The sequence below is a fragment of the Mauremys mutica genome, chromosome 4 (genome assembly GCF_020497125.1).
Source record: "Mauremys mutica isolate MM-2020 ecotype Southern chromosome 4, ASM2049712v1, whole genome shotgun sequence".
Classification (NCBI taxonomy): Eukaryota; Metazoa; Chordata; order Testudines; family Geoemydidae; genus Mauremys; species Mauremys mutica.
In genome coordinates, this window is record NC_059075.1 from 98,456,345 (window position 1) to 98,476,543 (window position 20,199).

General features: G+C 42.6%; 1 long non-coding RNA gene across 1 annotated transcript in view; it reads left to right on the plus strand.

Moving 5' to 3' along the window:
- Positions 1 to 20,199, plus strand: part of LOC123368938 — a 102,160-nt gene that overhangs the window by 20,522 nt on the left and 61,439 nt on the right. Inside the window, exons 2-3 of the long non-coding RNA XR_006578936.1 lie at positions 8,920 to 9,035; positions 12,585 to 12,679. This is a non-coding gene — a long non-coding RNA (uncharacterized LOC123368938). The remainder of the gene's footprint in view (positions 1 to 8,919; positions 9,036 to 12,584; positions 12,680 to 20,199) is intronic.

A 20,199-nucleotide genomic window follows, 5' to 3' on the forward strand; every position in this document is an offset into this window, starting at 1 on the left:
GGGGTGTAACTGAAATGTCAGATGAGGTGATTAGAGGAAATAGACTTCATGCTTGGCAGCATCTTCATCTTTAAGGTTTTGTTGATGATAGAATTTGTTCAGTTTATACACCTGCTGGAGTAGTGCTTTATTGGAATTTGAATCAGTCACTGAGGCTAATTTAAACAGCTGGGTAATAGAGAGAATAATAAAAAGAAAGAAAAGCAAAATCACAAGCATGTGTCTGTAATGATTTATGCACCTTTTCATCCCCATTGAAAGAGAATGTTTTGATTCATTTGCTGCAAGTTTTCTCCTCTTGTTTACTTTAACATTTTCCTTTATCAGTAGACTTACGTTTTAATATTAACAATCTGCTATGTATCTAGCTCAACTGTTGTAATATGCTTATGAAAATAAAACCAGTTAGAAACAATTATAGATGAAATAGAAGATAGTTACTGAAAAAATACATTAACCATTATTGAATTTGCCTTCGTATCCCTAGTGCTCTTTAGCTTTGAAAGGCAGCAACACCACATTTCATCATCCCGTTTTGTTATGCTAGACCTCACAGTAACCATTTTGCAGCCCTCTGTCTGTGTTGCTGACAGGAGAGCTGACAAAAAGGCAAAGAGTGAAATCCTTGAAAGATTCCCTTAAGGTTTCTTAAATTGGAGAAGAAAGGGAGTTCCTGGCTTCGTGGTTCACCTGTCTGTAAAGATGATCCAGCACTGCACAATCTGGCCCCAAGTCCAAACATTCAGAGGGAAAGGGGTTTCAGATGAGAGGCTTGGTTCTGTCTCTACTTTTGTGAACTTGGGCCCTGTGGGTGAACCAGGGCAGGAAAAACAAGTTTCTATAATAAAACTTAAATTAGCTTTTTGGGATGGTTCTGAATTACTCAGATCAAGTTTTGGCTGGAAATTGGAAAAACCTAAAGGGGAATTTCCTGCTATCTCATGAGAGTCAGGTCTTGCAGAATTTCCATCCCAATTTAACTCTTACATGACTCACATCAACTTCGGATAAGCATGTAAAATGTTGAGTACTTTTCTGAACTTTCTCCATCACTTCTTATGAGGGTCTTGGCAGTGGCAGATCATGGGGGTAGAGAGAGGAGACTTGCCCACCCTAGGCGGATTTGAGGCAGAAAAAGGTCTTTCTCTGTTGCCGTAAATGACTCTATTGGTGTGTTGGTTTTGCCTATCCACTTTCAGATGTCACCAGCCTCCACTTGATCTTGGAGCACACAGACATAGGAAGAGATCAGAGGCATTCACTCAATAAACTACAATCAAGTTTACCTCCACTCTTAAGGACAAAATGAATCTTTCACTGACAGTTTAATCTACTAAAAGTCTGTATAATTTATTTCAATAATCTTGTATCTGACTCTTCTCTTCACTCTCTGAAAAGCTGCAACCTATTTTCCTCCTTCCTTCCACCCCCGCTCTCTGCTTCTTCCCCCCAAAGGAGGAGAGCACTGCCATACGCACAACAATCTTAGGAACTGGAAGTGGCCAGTTTAGGACAACTGAAATGGAATTCAAGACATTACTGGAATTCTAATCTCAGACTGTTCTAGAAAATAATTTAACAGCTTTTTGCTTGTCCTCTTGGGTCTGATGCTTGACAGGAAATGAGTTTGAAGGGTTCAGAGGCAGGTCACAGAATTCATATCACTGCCAGCTGCTCTATGGACCTTAAGACAGTGTTTTCAGAAATCTGATACACTTGCTTATTATTAAAGCCCTTTCTCCTTTCGGAGAAGTCATTCCTAAAGCCAGGTTCCATCAGACATACTGCTAGCATTTTACATTCTTTCCTCTCTGCATTCTTCTCAAGTGACATTTCTTATGACCTAGGACTCTAACCATGTGAAAAATGCTGTTTTGTGAGTGAACAATCACAGTGTCTCTGTGTGTTATTTGCTTTTAAGCATTTATTTTGCTTGTCCCTCAAGCACCCACATGTGACACCAAAAGGAAATCTGGAGATTCCTAAAGCCTGAAATCTTAATTATGCAAGATGTATTTAACAGGAAATGCACATCAGATCTGGCTGATAAAAATTATTTTGGTGGCTGGACTGACCACTTCCATGCAGGACTTGAAATTTATTCCCAGGGCAATTTTAAAATACAGCTTCCATACATCCCTGCAATTCTATCAGCAAGTGAGTGGGATTTAGGCAAGCAAAAAGTTCAAATAGGCCATGGAGACTGGTTGCCTGATTCCATCTGCATAATGTTTCTGAGGTGGAAATTGCATGCTGGCTAAATCCAAAAATATCAGATGGATCAGCTATTACATGTGGGAGCCTAGTAAGGGAACAGCAATGGTGGGCATGTCACAACTAATACATAACACACAATCTATGGCAAAAGTACCCTTTGTCACTCACTCTGTCAACTGTGCTCTTGGGAAGATGTAAATTGAGTGGCTTTCAAACATCATCATATAGTGGAATGCCTGTTGAGAGAGAGCATCTCGGACATTTTACTCTCAACTCTGAGGGTTCAGGGTTCCCTTCCTTGAAGTCACTAAGTGCCCATGGAAAAGTAAGGGTACTATTAAAGAAAGTAGATGAAAATAAATTTGCTTTAATGCAGTGTGTTAGGCTGTTTGGTTACATTAGTGCATTTTGTATCTGTTTCCTTTCTGCACCGGACTGCACATTTTAGTAGTATGGAATTTCCATTCATTGTCTGCACTCCCTACTGCCCTAAACTACTGTGCTAAACTCTAGAGGTCACTTTGCAATTTGGTTCAGTCCTTTCATATGTTTGCTACTTCTCTGGTATTAGTGTCATCTGCTAACATGCTTGTGTTTACAGCAGAGAAAAAACTGACAAGGAAGCAGACACACAAGTCACAAAAGGAATGTGGTTGGTTTGGGGTTGGGTTTTTTCAGTTTAGTTTAACTGGTTTATTTAAAAAAAAAATAACTCCCTGGAATTCCTAAGTGGCCTGGACTGGGTGACATGTGGCAGACACTGTCATCACTACTTTAAAGAATGATAGATGCTTTGCCATACACCATAGTTTGAGAACCTCTGCATAGATCAGTACACTGGTAAGTGCAATATAGGACAGTATCTCTCCACTGAACCTGACAAGCATCCTTGTGAATTTACAAAATGTAGGATTCGTTAGTGTTGAACAACATCAATACTGCCTGAGGTATAGAACTTTCAAAGAATGGAGAACCAGGTGCAGAACAAGTAACCAGTAACACCTCAGACAACATGGACAGGACTGGATCATAGTCTACAGGTGGGACTTTTCACAAATTTATCACTGACTTTTCAATGGGACTTGTGTTCCTAAATCATTTTTCAAAAATCCCAACACATGGGCTTACCAGAGCCCCTGGAGGGGTGGTGTCCATCCATTATTAGCAGCTCACAGCCAAAAGCAGGAGGAAGGGAGTGGATATAATAACTTACTTCATGGAAAAGCATTGAAGTGATGTTCATACTGGTGGAAAACTGGGGTGAGTCCTCAGTCAGGGAAGTGATAGGACTTTTGGGCCCAGTTCCTCCACAGTTCCTCTGTGTGCAGGCAGATTTCTCCCTCTCAGAACTTCTAGAGCTGGAAAAAAAATTGTTGTTAGTCAGTGCTACCCTGACTGTCTAGTCCAGGGGTAGGCAACCTATGGCATGGGTGCCAAAGGCGGCACACGAGCTGATTTTCAGTGGCACTCACACTGCCTGGGTCCTGGCCACCGGTCCGGGGGGCTCTGCATTTTAATTTAATTTTAAATGAAGTTTCTTAAACATTTTAAAAACCTTATTTACTTTACATACAACAATAGTTTAGTTATATATTATAGACTTATAGAAAGAGACCTTCTAAAAATGTTAAAATGTATTACTGGCACGCGAAACCTTAAATTAGAGTGAACAAATGAAGACTCAGCAGACCACTTCTGAAAGGTTGCCGACCCCTGGTCTAGTCCCTTTGCCTGAGCCCTGTGCCTCTACTGGGTGTCCTGCACATACTAGTGGGGTTGCATCACAAACAATTAACAATGTACAAGAAGTCTTGTTTTTCTGTGATGTGGCTGTATGGGTGTGATTACAGGGACTATACCCATAGTGGGAAAGAATAGTTAGGGAGACTATAAGGTGAAGTGACCAGATTTGGGAGGGTGAGCAGACTGAGAGCAAGAGGGGAGATTCGTTGGAGCCCATTGGGTTGAGTAGACTTCCTCTTAAGGGCAGCAACCTTGAGGCTGCCATGTAAGAACTCCTCTGAGAACTCATCAAAGGCCACATAAATAGATTCAGTTGTTAACATCTCCAGAAGCTGTGGTCAGACATTGGCCCAGCAGAGCTAATCCGTAGATGCCTCTCTATGCTCTGCACAGGACATGGTTACTGTTCTCAGTGGTAAAAAGAGCTCTGAGTTTCTCTGGAGGGGAAGTTTGTGAGGGAGTAGGATTGTGGTATGCAGGCATGAATCCAGCAGGAAATTACCTCTCTGGATTCCTTCTCCCACTTGAACAGTGAAAACAGGGACCTGGAGTTGCTTAAAGGGTTTGGTCCAAGAAATGTAAGCTTTAAGTGCTCAGCACACCACCTCAAAATGCCACCAGATCCAGTCTAGCCTTGTCTAGCAAAATTTCTCTTGGTTAAGGTAGATGGGTGAGACTTCCTTGGGAAGAAAAATGGGGCATGTTCAAATAATTAATCTCCCTGTGAGAAATAAGGCACAGGGGATTTCAAGCCAAGGCTGCAAGTTATCTAATCCATTGTGACAGCAATTAGAAAGAAAGGCCACTATATCAAGTGATTTTCTATATGTGTTCCACTCCTGGGATGTGTGTGCTCAAGATCAGAATCTTTTGGCCAGAGATCTCTGTTGGGGCCGTGCTTGTGCCCTAAGTGTCCTTGTGGTCTGTACCACGGCCAGAGTGGTCCCAACCACCCTTAGTTCCTCCTTACCACCTGTGGCTATGAGATGGAACACCAGCAATGTCTACATTTCAACACAGCAAATATTTTTGTAGTTATTTATTCATTTGGAGAGCAACAGGCTTAGTATAGTTAGACTAGTTTTTCTTTGTGCCCATTGGCAGGATAAAACTATTGGGTTTTTTTGTGAAAAATTTTCCCCTTGTGCTGGAACTAGATCATGATGAAACCTAAGTCTCCTGAGTTCAAGAACTGCCCCCCCCCCTATGAAATGGGTATGCTGTTCAGCAATGGACACAGTAGATTCCTTTATCTAAGGGAGGGGCACATCCCCAATAGATGTAACCTACATAAGTCCTTCTCAGAAAAGACAAATCCACAGAAGGTTGCCTCAAGTTGTTTCTTTTGGATACGGCTATGTGGCCTGCCTCAGATTCAGGCAAGAAAGACCTTGCTGGTCTGGGGGTTCTGAGTCCAGAAGTGCCCTGACATGAGCTTCATCTCAGCAGCATCTCCATCTCCCAACTCTCTCTATGGCTAAGGGTCGTCTGTCTGATTCTTGTAGGACAGAGTAAAACTCCTCTAAGTTTGAGTGGAATGAGGTAGAAAGAGCAGCATTCTGGGAAATACAGGGACAGATCAACCTTTGCTGAATGGTGCAAGAAAGGACCAAAATCACCTCATAAATCTTGAGTCTCTTTAGAGCCACAGCCTAAATTGAGTACTTCTGAAGCCCTCAGGACAAGGTAGTGCTGAAAGTCTGGTGTATCAGGCAGTGGTACTACAATCCCCAGTACTGAGTCTATGGTACCGGAACCAAGCTCCTCAGCACAGTTCACTTGGCACTGGCAACTCTGGCAGAATCTACCCCCACATTGCATTTCTTGGTGCTGCAGTAATACATGGTACCAGGAGTCCTTTGTAGTACAACAGAAATAAAATCTGTTACTATCCACGGTGCTGAAAACTTCAGTAGTGGCACCAACTTCAGCTTCATCAGTACTGAGATCATCTGCATCACTAATAAAGGCTCATACAACAGTGAATCCTGGGGCAGATGTGAAGGCAGCACCTCCATAACGTGTTCTTTCTCTTCATGTGACTCTAACGCCATGGAGGGATCCCCTGCCTATCACTTCAGATCCCATGCTGATGAGCCCTTTGAATCAGATGAGAATCGAGAGCCTCCTATAGACCTCATGGTAAGATTTCTAGGGATAGTTGCACCTTGTAGTGTTTCCCCACGTTGACCTTCAGGTCCCTAGGCATACAATATGCTATCATGGCCCTACTGGAACCTGTGGGGATATTTCATCATGCAAGAGAGGCTTTTCACCCTGTCCAGGATTCATCCTGCCTCCCTCTTGGGGAGTGACAGGTGATCAAGCAACTTCCCATCAGACTGGTTAATCTTCAGATGAAGAATATCCTCCCAGGGAGGAACACTCCATACCAGCTGCTGTCTCCCCATCAGCACCTGATGAGCCAGTGATCCCCCCGCTGCTGTGATGTTACACTCCATATTCTTTATGGAAATATGCTTATGATATGGATATGACATAACTAAGATATATTTTATGTAAATGGGTCATGTAAGATGATATTGAAAAGGTTATGATTTCCTGAATGTGATTATCCAATTTGTATGCATATATAATTTCTGTATCTAAAGTTAGGATTATGGACTGTGTAACAATTACAACTGGGTCTGTATTGGGCAGACACCCACCAGACGACAGGCCATCAGATTTGATGGGCCATTAGGAAAAAACAAGAAGACTATGGAGCTACTAATCTCTCTCCTTCCTGGGAGGCGTCCTGGGACGTAACTGTGATACTACTAGGTCAGGTGGTCTTGTCACCTGATACTAAACATTATCTTGGACTTCTTGTAACTTTCCACTAAAAGGAGAGAGCGGGGGTCAAGTTTGGGAAACAAAGGATTCCTGCTTTATGTAAATCTTACTTAAGGGTGTGGAGGAAGGCAAACGGGACTCTCCTCCATTGCTTACCCAAGAAAAGGACTACCGAAAGAACCTGAAGGGACAAAAACTAACCTGAAGGGAAAGGCAGGGATGAGTCCAGACTAAGACAGGAGTCCAGTCTGTAAGAAGAAATAACTGGAATTCTGAGCTACAGAAAATCTGCATCCTGCCTAATTCAACATTTTGGGTGAGAAATTACATTTTGAAACCTGTTTCTTTAGTGAATCAAACTTAGTTTGTGTTTTGTTTTATTTGCGTAGTAATCTGCTTTGTTCTGTTTGCTATCTCTTATCACTTAAGATCTGCCTTTTATAGTTAATCAATTTGTTTTGTTTATATTATTACCCAATTTGTGCAATTTATATCTGGGTAGGGGCAAGAAACTGTGCATCTCTCTCTTCACATCGAGGAAGAGGGTGAATTTTTATGAGCTTGCGCAGTGCAGATTTTTCCGTGCAGCACAAGACAGTATACCTTTGGGTCTGCACTCCAAGGGAGATGGCACCTGAGTACTGGGGCAAGTCCCTTAAGCTAAGTCTTCCCAGAGCTGATCTCAGTGTCTGTGTCTTTCTGCAGCAGGGTGTGGCCCTGCCTGTGTTTGTGCCAAAGGAGGCTTAAGAGCCTGGCTCAGCAAGACAGGTAAAATGGGGCCCATGCTGGCAGAACAGGTGGGCTCGGTGGGATCTCTTGTTGATGGACTTCTGGGCTATTCTGTGTTCACTAGGATTATCCACCCCAACTCCCAGAAAGAAACAGGGAAAATACATTCTATTCTATACAAAGAACCTCACCCACTGCCTTATACTACAAAAGGCCCATGAAGCCTTCATGGAAGAGACCGTATTTTGAAAAAGAAGACTTTCAACTTCTATCCTGGCCACTCAACCCGTCAAGTTACAGTATTTCGAGTCTATAGGATCTTTACCCCTTCTCCTCTCTGCTTGGGCACCTCTTCTATTTCTTTTGGGAAGCATGAAACCTCATAATATCAAACCATTTGCTTCTAGAGAGAGTCTGTGTGGAATCTTATTTTCAGTTCCATACCTTCCCCGTTCGGGGATCTCTGTCATGACACTGTTGCTTTATGAAGTGGAGACCTTTTTCTCTCTAGGGGTAATAGAGGAAGTTTGGCTTCAATACAGAGGAAATAGTTGGAATAAAAACCATTTCCTAATTCCAAATGGGTGGCGAAGGTTGTGCTCCATCCTGGATTTGAGGAGACTAATAGCTTTCATTCACAGCTTCAAATTCAGAATGGTAAACCCTTTTTTGTATCCAGACTTCTATTATTAGATCTACAGGACTGGTTTGTAGCTCTTGATCTACAAGATGCTTGTGTCTATGTTTCTGTCCCATGAAGTACCTGAGGACATACTGAGTTCTGTCTTTCAAACTGTTGACAACATCAAGAGTTTTCATCAAATGACTTGTGGTGGTTGCAGCTTATCTTAAAAAACAGGAAATAGTGTACTCGAGTGGCTGATCTGTGGAAAGTCACCTCAGCAGATGAAGAAGTCTATTAATCAAATTCTCCATCTTTTTTCTTGCACTGGGCCTAAGAAATGAACAAAGAAAAATTGTTGACTCCAACACAGAGAATAGAGCCAGAGTTTCTGCCCCGGGGCAGGTTAGAATCCTGAACCACCCTTATCAACCACACATTTTGGTGAGAACTTGCCTGAGTCTCTTAGGACATATGGTTTCCTGCATGTTCATCATGCAGCATGCCAGACCACCTTTGATGCACGCAGGGCTGGCTGAACCTGTACCTTACTCACCATACCTACCAAACAGGCATCCTTTAGACCAGTGTGCCGGAGCACAGGCCATCAGACATGAACAGGTGTGCTATGGAATTTGGGAAAAATTGCTTTTGATGAGAAAACCGTTTGTTCTCTATTTTAGTGTCTTAACTAATTTGCATTTTTGTGCTGTTGCTCTTCGGGTGTACATGTGTAAGACAGATGTCACACAACTACACTCCAATGATGTTGCCGTTCACGTGGTAACTGTGTTTTCTTATCATCCATTAAGTTACAGTGGTGAATTTTGAATTGAAGACTCGAAAAATGGACACATTTTTTAAGAAAAGAGATTCTGGCACCGCCATATCTACTTTCAGTGATGAAGCTGACCATGAAGTCGAACTGGTAAGTTAATGCTACTGTGAGAGTTATTTGCAATTTGGATTTTTGTTTACAGGTGAATCATCTGGCTCTCTTCGACAATGTCTTTGTGTGGGGAGAATCTCTCAAACCATGCAGTGGTGACAAGTAAGTTAATATGACACCTTACAAGCAAACATCCATCCCTTGCCAACAAGGGCAAATATTTTTTTGAGCATCTGAAGGATCAAAATGAAAAACAAGTGCAAATGATGTAACAGTTTCTGATAAACCATTGAAAGTAAGCTACTTCGCCGCTGAACTTGTAGCGAAGGCCAAAAAAACGCATACAGTTGCAAAAATATTAATTTTATCAGCATGCAAAGAAATGGTGTGAGTAATGTTAGGTGCAAATGCAGTCAATGAAATCACAAAAGTTCCCCTTTCAGATAATATAAGTCACACTGATAACATCAGCAGACATTGCACGGCAGCTTGATGAATCAACAGATACCCGTAGCCACGCTTAACTCTTGGCTAATGTCAGGCACGTTGATGGAGATAAAGTATGCAAGAGAGTACTATTCTCCCCATAAGATACTGGTGACCCATGCAACTCTCTTAGAGTGAGGAGCCCATCTTGACTATTATCCAGTACAGGGGCTATGGACTTGCATTTCCATGCACGTTCATGTGCCTGAGCTCAGAGCAATCAGTCGAGCCTGTGCTGCTTGCCTCCCAATGATCCAAGGAGTGGTAACACAAATTGTTTATGACAGACATGACTGTTTTATGTAAATAGATAAGGAGGTGTTCCCTTCCAACCCCAGTCTCAGGAGGCGGTTTGGTTCTGGAACTGGTGCATCTGTCATTTGAGTCTGGCTATAGCGGTATAGCTCCCAGGTCTTCAAAATGCCCTGTCAGACTGCCTAAGCAGATGTTTCTCCATGGTCCACAAGTTGACTACCAAGGAATTCATTACAAGAGACATCTTCCAAGAATGGGGTCAACAGTCAGACCTCTTTGCAACAGACAGGAACAAGAAATGGCCCGTCTTCTGCTCCAGGTGAAGCCTATCCCCAGGATCCGTAAGAGAGGCACTCCTCATACCATGGTCTCTAGGGATGACTTACACTTTCCCTCTCACCCCCAAATCCTGAGAGCATTAAGGAAGGTCAGACAAGATTCTGCCACAGTCACCATATAGTACGCGCTTGGCCAAGTCAGTTTTGGTATACAGACCTCACGAAATTGTCCACTTGTCCTCCAGAACGCTTACCTCTTTCATCAGACTTTATCTCCCAGAATGATGGCAACTTCCTTCATCCACGCCTCACAGTCTGAATGTTGGCTGGATGACTGACTCCTGGACATTTTAAAACATTTGAATCCGAAGTAGAAAAGACTCCATTAGGCTAACTTCTGCTGCCAAATGGAGGAGGTTCTCAGTATGGGCTAAGCATTGTCAGTTATCTCCTATGGTTACCAAATTCCCAGCTGTCCGAGATTACTTGCCAATACTCAAGAATTCTGGAGTAACTCTTAGTTCTGCTCACGTGTGCTTAGCAACTATATTGGCATACTGTTTCCCCAATCCAGGGATACACAATCTTCTCCCACCCAACTAATTAGGGCTAGTCTACACTAACAGGCTACATTGGCGCAGCTGCGCCACTGTAGCACATCTGGTGAAACTGCGCTATGCCGGCAGGAACATGATTTCCCATCAGCATAATTATGCCTCCTCTCCAAGAGGTGGCAGCTATGCCAGTGGGAGAGCACTTACCGCTTTAAGTCGATGTAATTTGTGCACTCAGGGTGGTGGCTTTTTCACACCCCTGAGCAATATAAGTTACATCGACTTAAGTGGAAGTTTAGACTGTGACGGGTTGAGTCACAGAGACCACCTTGGGACTGTCACCTGACGTGCTGGAATTACCTCTGAGCCCGTCTTTCCTGCCAACTTGGGACTCCAGAACCCTGCCTTGTTGAGCCAGACATGCTAGTCTGCTGCAACACAGACCCAGGTCTGGTCCACGCCCCCAAAGCTGCAGACTTTAACCAAAAGCTGTTCAGCAGATCACCTTTCTTCAGCACCCAGACACCCAGCTTCCAATGGGATCCAAACTCCAAATAAATCCGTTTTACTTTGTATAAAGCTTATAGAGGGTAAACTCATAAATTGTCCGCCCTCTATAACACTCTATAAGCACAGCTGTTTGCTCCCCCAGGTATTAATCACTTACTCTGGATTCAATAATAAATAAAAGTGATTTTATTAAGAATAAAAAGTAGGATTTAAGTGGTTTCAAGTAATGACAGAACAAAGTAGGTCACCAAGCAAAATAATGCAAAAACACGTAAGTGTAAGCCTAATACATTAAGAAACTGTTTACAGGTAAAATCTCACCCTGAGAGATGTTCCAATCAGCTTCTTTCACAAACTAAACTTCTTACTATTCTGGGCCCAATCCTTTCCCCGGTACAGTCCTTGTTAGTTCCAGCTCAGGTGGTAGCTAAGGGATTTCTCATTACTAGCAGCCACCTTTGTTCTGTTCCAGTCCCTTTTATAGCTTTGGCCCAAGGTGGGAATCTTTTGTCTCTCTGGGTCCCCACCTATCCTTCAAAATGGAAAAGTACCAGATTTAAGATGGATTTCAGCATCATGTGACATGGTCACATGTCTTGTGAGACCCTCCCCCCAGCCTCCATTCTTCTTGGGATGGCTTACAGGAACACAGGAAGGTTTGCAAGTAAACAAAGCCATTTACAACCAATTGTCCTAGTCAATGGGAGCCATCAAGATTCTAAACCACCATCAATGGCCCACACTTTGCATAATTACAATAGGACCCCAGAGTTATACTTTATATTTTTAGCTTCAGATACAAGAATGATACATACGTACAAATAGGAGGAATATATTCAGTAGGTATAATCTTTGATACCTTACGAGAGACCTTTTGCATAAAGCATATTCCAGTTACATCATATTGACACTCATAAGCATATTTCCATAAAACATATGGAGTGCAAATTCACATAGACAAGCCCTTAGATTCCTAAATGGTCTTTTATATGGCTTTCCCATGTAGGGAGCTGTCTCCCTAGGATCATAATGTGGCCCTAGTGGGTTTAAAGAGATTCTCATTTGAGCATGTCAACTTGCTCTTTGCTACATTTATACAGGAAACAGAATTTTAGTAGCAATTATATCAACCAGAAAAACTGAGTAAATACAGGCTCTCGTCTGAGTCCCTCTATGATTTTTTCCATGAGACTAAGGTAACTCTTAGGCCTCATCCCAAACTTTTGCTGAAGATAGTCACTGATTTCCATTTGAAATGTATCGGTCTTTCCCAAACCCCATACATACCAATGAGGAGAGGCTAAATTACATATATTGGTTGCCCTCGGAATATTATTCTATTTACATACAACTAGACCATTTAGCATCTGAGACTCTTTATAGTGTATGCAGACAGATTGAAAGGACCAGCTATTTCAACCCAGAGATGTTCAACATGGGTATCTAGCTGTATTGGACTCTGTTAAGAGTTATCTAATTTAATGGGCTACATCTGTGCAATCTAGGAAGTGTTGGAGGTTGGGCAGAGGAGTGAAAGACCAGCTGGGAAACTGAGGCTGAGTGGCTCTTCTACTGCACAATGCCACAAGGGAGTGCTCTGGTAAGAATGTGCTATAACATGGTTACCTTACAGTAACTGTGGTTCTGTGACATGTATTGTCAATGTATATTCCATGATCCGCCTTCTTCCCCACTACTATGGACTCTAATAACACCTGGAACCTACATTAGTGAAGGAACTGAAGGATAGGCTGGCCTGCTCTGCCGTTTATGCCCTTGATATTGGGTATTGGACCCATTAGGGCATGGACATAGGTGCAGTCCCAGCAGACCCGGATGGCCAATCTCGAACACATGAGGTATGCTTACTGTGAGGTAAGTAACTGTTTCTTTGTGGGGTGGGCCAAATGGAACAGGGAGGATGAGCCTGAACGGTGGGCATTAGCACTAGGTTTAGGATTCAAAAGGGAATAAAAGATTTAGTGATAAGGTCTCTGGTTTTCCTTGCTGAAGCATAATTTGTCTAGCGGCGAGGCAGGGGATTGACTAAATGAACAGACAGTTCCTTCTCTCCATAAATGTCAGTGTTTCTAAGAACAGGTTGTGAGTATACGTGTGGTCTGCCCTTTACAACTCAAGCCATTCATAACAACATAAAGGATGAAGAAGATAATTTAACAGTCCTAGAAATATTGCAAAAATGACCGAATAAATCACCTATATATGGGGGAAAGAAAAGCGGGACAAGGGGTGGGGGCGAGGTCAGAGGAAGGACAGGATGCCCCAGCCCCAAAAGGAATAAAAACAATTTGGGAGAAGTTTCTCTTCCTCAAAATAACAAAGCAACAAAACAAAAATGTAAGTTATTTTAATTGACTGTGTCTGGCTCCCCAGGGGATGTTGTAGTCTATTCATTGGCTGTGTTTGGCTCTCGGGGGGATGTTGTATTGCTCAGCATTTGGGCAACAGAAGTGGAAAAGTTGTATGCTTATTTGTAGGTATACTCGGAATTCAGACAACAATGAGATCAAGCTTGATTTAGGAAGCTCTAGGATGCAAATGGAATAGACAGAGGGTGTGCAGCTTAATGGCAGAGGTACTGATCTCCGTTTCATGTTTGTAAATCTGCAGTAACATCATTTAACTCAGTGACATTACTCTGGATTTCCATTAGTGTAATTGAGATCAAAGGACCTGGTTCAGCCCTTGCCAACACCATTGTAAATCAGGAGTAACTCCACTGAAGTTGGTGGACTTACACTTACTGTGTAAGAAAGGGGAGACTCTCGCCCGTTATGCATACCATTTGCTTTGTTTAATCACGTTACATCCCATGAAGAAAGGGGCAAAGGCAGTGAGTTATAGGGGCCTGTGGTGCTCAGGGTTCCAACAAATTCAGGATATCAGGGCCTGGCTCCACCAATGTTCAGGGCTGGGTCTCTCCCCTGGCCCTGCCTGCCACCCCTGCACGCCTCCCCTGGAATGTCTCCCGGCCCCACCTGCCACCCCTGTGTGCCTCCCCGAAGCGTCCCTGTCTGTCCTGGGCAGTGGGGAGCTGCCCCCTGCAGCTCCACGCTACACTCCCTCAATGGTCATTGCTGCAGTCGGCTACAAGGGAGCAACGCCAGGGGCCGGCTGAGGTGGCTGCTGCACCTGTGGAGGGAAGAGGGGAGGGACGCACATGCCCCCTCCCCGCCCCCAGCAGGTGACTCCAAGTCAACTCCAGGGGGGAGGGGGTTTATCCTGGCTGGACCTCCTGAGCAGCAGCCTGGGGGTGCTTGGGTGAGTGTCATGCTGGGGAGACCGGAGAGGCCCCCCGCTCCTCCCTCCCTCAGAGCTCGCTGCTGCTGCTGCTGGCGAGGGGTCCTCTCTGGCCCCCTGCCCTACCCTGGGGCAGCCTGACTGCTGCACTCCAAACTCTTCATCCCAGACCCAGCCCCGCATCCCCTCCTGCACCCCAACCCTCTGTTCCAGCCCAGAGCCTGCACCCAGCACCCAAACCCCCTCCCACACCCCAACCTTCTGTCCCAGCAGAGAGCCCACACCCACCACTTAAACCCCCTCCCAGAGCCTGCACCCAAACCCCCTCTCACACCCAGCACCCCAAGCCCCCTCCTGCACCCCAACCCTCTGTCCCAGCACAGAGCCCGCACCCAGCACTCAAACTCACTCCCAGAGCCTGCACCCCTCCCACACCCAAACTCCCTCCCAGAGCCTGCACCCCAAACCCCCTCCCACACCCAAACTCCCTCTCAGAGCTTTAGGCAGGTAGAGAGGCAGGACTTGGACCCGTTCTGGGCACCACCAATAATTATATAAACCTGCTGCCCCTGGAAAGGGAAGAGACAAGTTTTTGGTGTCCTCTCCCTTATTCTTCTCCGCTTGCTTTTACTCTGTTTTGTTTTGTTTTCTAAAAAAAGGGCAGTGAAGTGCATTAAAGAGCTAGACCAATAAGGAGCTCTCATGAAAAGGGTTATATAGAAGGGCCTTTGTAGAAGAACCTCACAGTGTGTATGAGTAATGACCCAATAAATTCATTTTGGTGGAGCAGTCAAACTCTTCCCCACTTCTTGCGTTAGAAAACAGAACAACACTTCCAAGTGCAAGATTTTGATTGCAATGCGAGTTAAAGGTGTTCAGCATACCTCACTGGATTGGCCCTTCAAAGAAAAAAATTGTTCATGGTTTGTGTAACACAAAAGGTTAATGTTTCCAACTGTCATTCAGAGCTGTGTTCTGGGTACAGTCCTGCAAACACTTGCTCATATGTGTAGAATCCTACAAGCAAAACTCAAGCTTAAAGGGTCATCATCAACTTGAAAACTCATTTTCTGTAATGGACTAGATAAGAATGGTTCCAGGTATCACACCTGCTTCTGAGGCCCCGTGCCAGCTTTTGTCATTTTCCATATTTCTCTTTAAAATATTTTTTCTCCTGCTGTTGTGTGAAAAACCCACCCAAATAGGGGTAACAGACTAAATGGTAGAACTAACTGTACACACCATGCTGTCAAACATGCAAAATAAACAACCTGAGAAAAAAATATATAATTCTCTTTTCTAGTCCTCTGAGGTGTGACAGGTAACAGTAGGTGGAAAAACATTCATAGAAATGTGATGTTTTTATTTATATATAGTAGATGGCGTTCCTTTAATTCACCCTGGAGTGCTGGTGGCTGCATGCACCAAATTATTAATGTTGTCTTGGGCCCTGTGGGGGACATTTTCCTTCCAGATAAACACATTTTTTTCTTGAATATTTTTGGTTTTCCTTGTGCAGCAGCTTTGTAATCATCTCTTGGGGCCTGATCGAAAGCCCATTGAAGCCACAAGGGGCATCTTTCCATAAACTTCAATGAGCTTTGGACAAGACCCTTGGGGAATCGAGCATGACTTTTCCCTTCTCTCTCCAATTTTCCTCCTCCCTCCTTCAAAGTGGTTGCAAAACTGGCGACATGTATGGAACATTCTCTTTCTTTGTAGTTTTTGTGCTCTTCATCCATCCAAGAGTTTATTGTAGGCTATAAATCACACTGATCATGGATGCATGGTTATTGTTTTTTGTCTCAAGTTGTTTAGCCACAGAATGCCAAGGTGCATATTTTCTGCTGCTGTTGTAATAAGTTTTTGTTTACATAGTGTCTGTCCATTGTAGCTTTCAAAGCATTTCATAATCAGAGACGATCAAAACTCTAATAAAGTGAATTGCAGTGTTTTTGAGAACGTTACCCAACTTTCCCCTTTTACAGGGCCCCTCTCAGGGCCAGGACACTAATGGCATTTTTCTTTGGCCATGCTGTTTTGCTGTGCTGAATGTAGATTTGCTGCACTGCTCTAAAGTGGGGCTTGCAGTACTGTGGCTTACCTCACGGTGATTTCACTGAGACTACTTACATAGTAAAAGACTACACAATGTGTATGGGGGGAGGTGGGTCAGAATCCAGGCCCAAAGTAAGCAAGGATTAGTCATAAGTAATTGTTGCGCATCTGAGTTCTAGATATACCTAACTTTAGCTTTAGGGTTTGATCCTGTAAAGTGTAAACCCTAATTCACACATGTAGTCCATGGTCACGTGAATTGTGTCACTGGAGCCATACTAAGTAGGCGCTTTTATAAACTGCACCATTGCAAACTGCATTTTTGTTAACAGTTGACTGACCCCTACTGCATTATTGGAATTTCCTGTCATGCAAATATTTGAATTGTGGTGGGCTGACTGATACAAATTGAAACTTTAAACCAAATTGGGAGATACATCAAATGTGGAAGTGGGGAAACACTTTTATAAGAAATAACAGCACTAAATTAATTCTGGTAAGTAAATAGGACTGAGTATTAAGCAATAGGGTTATTCCCGGATATATTTTAGTGGGGTGGGCAGTCTGATGATAAGCATAAGGATGATCATACTGAGAGAAACAAACCTGCAAATAACTATGAGGAACTGAAACCTGTTTTCAAATGATACATTATAAATTACAAAATGAATTAATCATATTCCCTCTGTTGGAAATGCAAGACAATCTGAGAAAATACTTTTTCCACTAATGTTAATAAATGTGATCTCCATTAAATAAAAATCATCAACTGAAAGAAACCAAAATTCTGTAAGACTTGGCAAATCAAGCATGGGCAGTTTTGCTTGAAAATTGGCATGGAAATTAAAAACTGGTAGAAATATGTACATTGTGCGTATATTTAAAATGCTGCTGGGAAAAACCAAGACACTTTATATTTTAATCAGCTATACAAAAAAATATTTAAACTCTAAAAATGTATTAAAAATAATAAAATGCCATAAGGAATTGATTGGGGTATTTTTTCTTCTATTGCTCAATACACATACTATTCAATACCTGTTTTAGAACATGTATGCAAACAGAATTGTACAAACATGTAAGTTGGCAAATTTTGCCTTTGATACATTTGGGGGTTAATGGCCAACTTCTCTGACATATTTTGCAACAAGCAAAACCAAACCTGTTTTTTGTCCCTGCATATGTTCACACTTTCTGCATCAGAGTGGAGAGGGAGAAGCTTTTGAGCTCAAAGGTCAGAGTTTGCTACATCGTATGATAGTTTTATCTGAAACCTGTATACATGTTGACCACATACAAAAGAATGTAGAAAGGAGAAACCCACTAGGGCATCAGTAGGAAACTATTGTTTTTAAAATTCATCAGGAATTGGTGAGAGCTCTAATTTATATCCAATGCTAGGCACTCTGTTGGCTCTCTGTAAAAATGTTTGTTGTTAGCTCATTTGGTTTTCTTTAATATAGATATGTCAATTTTTCATATAAAGGAGATCTCCAAAATCACCATCTATTCCATAGGGTGATTGCAAAAAGAGGGTTAAGAATGCAAAAGGCCCTGCCCTAAATCCCACAGGGTGGCAGTGTTGCTTTTCTGTCCATGGGTGGGGGAGGACTTGGTGCCATCTGTGTGGGCTAAATTTCACTAATAGTATGAGACTAGGAGAGACACAGAGGCGTGAGTCTATTCATATGTGATAAGCTCTCCGCATGAGCAGCTTTATCTAATTATTCCAAATGGGTGCAATTCTACTCTGAACTATGTAAAAATGGGACTTTCCAACTAAGTAGATCTGTTCCACGTGTGTATTTAGTGACAAATGTAAGTGTTTGCTTTTTTATTTCTGTTAGCTCTGCAGTGCTGAGAGTAAGCTGCATTCTTCTCCTCCCTGTGAATCATCAACAGACTTGATTACTGAATTCCAGGCACTGGTGCCTGTGCAAACCTTTTGAAGGCACAGACATGTCACTGAGGTCATAATTTTGCCTATACAGACTATCAGGGTTGGAAGGGACCTCAGGAGGTCATCTAGTCTAACCCCCCTGCTCAAAGCAGGACCAATCCTCAGACAGATTTTTACCCCAGTTCCCTAAATGGTCTCCTTAAAGATTGAACTCTCAACTTTGGGTATAGCAGGCCAATACTCAAACCACTGAGCTATCCTTCTGCCCCCAAAGGAAAGAACCCAGCTTGACTCTCAGATCTCAGGCTGATTTTGCAGAGCTGGCATTTAAGGAAAAAAACATGCTACTTACAAAATGAAATGGAAATTGCTGAGATGGAATAAGCATGGAACCACACAATGCGATTGTAATAGTATCTTTCCATAGTAGAACCATGATTTAAGGCCAATATTATGACCTTAACTGGAGTGTAAGTGGTGTGAAGGTCTTGTGCAGGCCTATGCCATGGAGAGAATTTCACTCTGTAGCTGTAGCTATGGGTCATGAATTTGGCTTTCATGGGTTTCAGTAATATTAAGCCTGCTCCATGCTTAAAAATACCCTTGAAGTACAATTACAATTGAGAAGCTTACAACAGTGAGGAGATACAGAAGTAAGGCTGAAAGCCCTTAACTGTGCTTCCAGCGTGCCTTTTTAAGAATGGTCTCTCTTCGTATGTTTATAAATAGAACTGGTTGAGAATTTTCTGTCAATGTCTCAGTTTGAGAATGTTGAAACAACACATTTCCAAATTATTTTGATTTAAAACTTTCCACTTGGCAAAAAAAGATTAGTATTTCAATCTTTTGTCTCAATTTAGGATGAAAGCTAACTTTAAAATAATGGAATTTCCCACAGGACAGAAATTCTGGGTGGTTTTTTTACCAGATCTATTTATAAACTATTTGTTTGTAGAAATGAGACCAAACCCAAATCTAGATCTATCCATTTTAAACCCCCTAGATCATCTTCTTGAAACTGAGACATTTGATTTGATTTTTATCCTTGCAGCTGTCCTCCTTATCTCTATAACAGAATGATTTTAAAACCACAGATTTGAACACCCACAGACTTTGATAAAGTTCCAGTCTAAATCTGAATTTTGCAGTCCAGACCAATTTCTAGTTGTTGTTTGTATCTACTCTGCTATAGATACAAATAACAAAACCTCTGCAGCAGTCGCTGAGGAGAGGCGACTCACGTAAGGGAAACAAAAGCCAGTCGTGCCATGATTATAGAAGTCATTTTGATACAGTAAACACATTTTTTGGGGAGGAAAAAACCCAAAACATTAAATGCCACACCCACAAAAAAATTCAAACAAAACCCCCATGATTAAGTGATGACACTTTTTCTGATTTGGGCTCTTGAACTAACTGGACAACGTTTGTCATTTTAACAAACTGTCAGGAATACGTAGGTATCTGTAATCTGTAGTGCTTTAATACCTGCTGTGACATGAGATGTTTTCAAGGTAAAAGTGGAATCAATAGCACAAAAATGATAGCAGAGTGTCACATTCTTCTTCCTGTGCAACTGCAGCATGTGCATGCCAAGCCATTCATAACCGAGCTCAAGGCCCTGCATACGTCTCTTTCCACCTCTGTGTCAGCAGCTATCATGAGTATTGCCACTACTGGAGAATGGGCAAGTAAAGAAGCGAAGAGGCACCCCAGTGTTAGCACAGCTTCGATGGAAGGTGTCCATAGTGGTAATATTCCTGACGTACCTTATTTATTCAATAGATGGAATTAACAACAGGAAGGAGGATTCAGATAGCATCGTCTGAAAGGATATTTCTTGCCTTAGGCAAAATACATACTTGAGCTAATTTTAGTTTGTGGTTAGCTTTGGTACAGCT